We start from the raw sequence: 1463 nt of genomic DNA on the forward strand, positions 1-1463 counted from the left end.
GTCGCTAAAAATTGACAATTAATGACTTTTTTTTGTCATGATTTTTATAAATTGTCGCTAAAACTTACAATTAGTGAATTTTTTTATGACAAATTTTTCTCATAGGATCTACTAGACAATAAGTTCACTTATTAGGACTTATACATAAGTACTCCAAAGTAATATAGATAATTATTCTTATTTTTACATGAAAACCCTCCAAGTGAATCTTTTCAATTAATACCACCAAAAATTTTTTTAAAAAAATGGATCTAAGTAATTATAGTCTAAAAGAATTATAAATCATGGCCAAATAAGAAAAAGATAATAAAATAAAATATAAAATAATATAATATAAAAAATAGCCAAAAAAATCAGATAAAATGGATAATTACATATTAGAATAAATAAATAATAGCATAATAAAAATAGAAAAAGACTTATAATTAGAATTAATTAGTCTAGGAGAAATATACCAATCATAAAAACACAGGTGCAAAGGATAATTATGTTTAACAATAAATTAAAATCTGGACCTAATCACAATTTTATATAACTTTTAGGCTTATATTTTATTTTTATATTGTTCTCGGGACTAAATTGATTTGAATTTAATATTTTAAGGACTTAATTGATAAAATTGAAATTTTAGGGACTTAAATGAAAAAGGTGTTAAACTTTAGGGACTATAATCATAATTTATCCCAAAAATATATATATGTTTAGGTGGTTTAAAATAATTTTAGATAAATTACACTCACCTCTGTTGAGGTTTGAAAAAAAATACAATTAGTCTCATACATAATTACATTGACCTTCTTTTTATAAAGCTAAATCGACTGAAATTAATACAAATAGTGGGTAAACATTAAAACAAATAAAGAAAAATATACATTTTAGTAATATTTTATCTTTCATGTGACTAATGAATTATTGATAAAAAAAATGGCCTAACTATTTTGTAAATTAAAACTATTAGAAATTTAATATAATTATGTCAAAATTATGAGACAAATTATATATTTTTTAAACCTCAAGAGAGGTGAGTGTAATAATTTTATGGTTTAAACATTATAGTCAGCTCAAATTAGAATTCAAATTTCAGGTCTCTGACGATGGGATTGTTTGGAACCAGTTTAGGTGTTACCTTTTAGTGTATGTATTAGTTATATTCTAGAGTTTTCTTCCCCCAAGTCCTCCCTAACCATAAGAATGGCAAAGTCATTGGGTGGTAAAAATTCAATGGTGTCATTGTTTTGGACCAAAGGGCTTTCATTTTATGTGAAAATTGAAAATTAGTGTGCATCATTTTCCTTATCACAAAAGTCTTCTTTTTTGACTCATGGCCACCTTACCTCAACCAATATTCCTGCTTCAAGACCCTTTTTTTTATTTTTTATTTTTTATTTTTAATGGTCAATAGAATAACATTTTCTTACAAACATATCTCGCAGGCCTCTTTTGATAATTAGGTTAAAAATTAA

Source organism: Camellia sinensis, chromosome 8 (genome assembly GCF_055761805.1).
Source record: "Camellia sinensis isolate YWXY chromosome 8, ASM5576180v1, whole genome shotgun sequence".
In the NCBI taxonomy this organism is placed as follows: domain Eukaryota; kingdom Viridiplantae; phylum Streptophyta; class Magnoliopsida; order Ericales; family Theaceae; genus Camellia; species Camellia sinensis.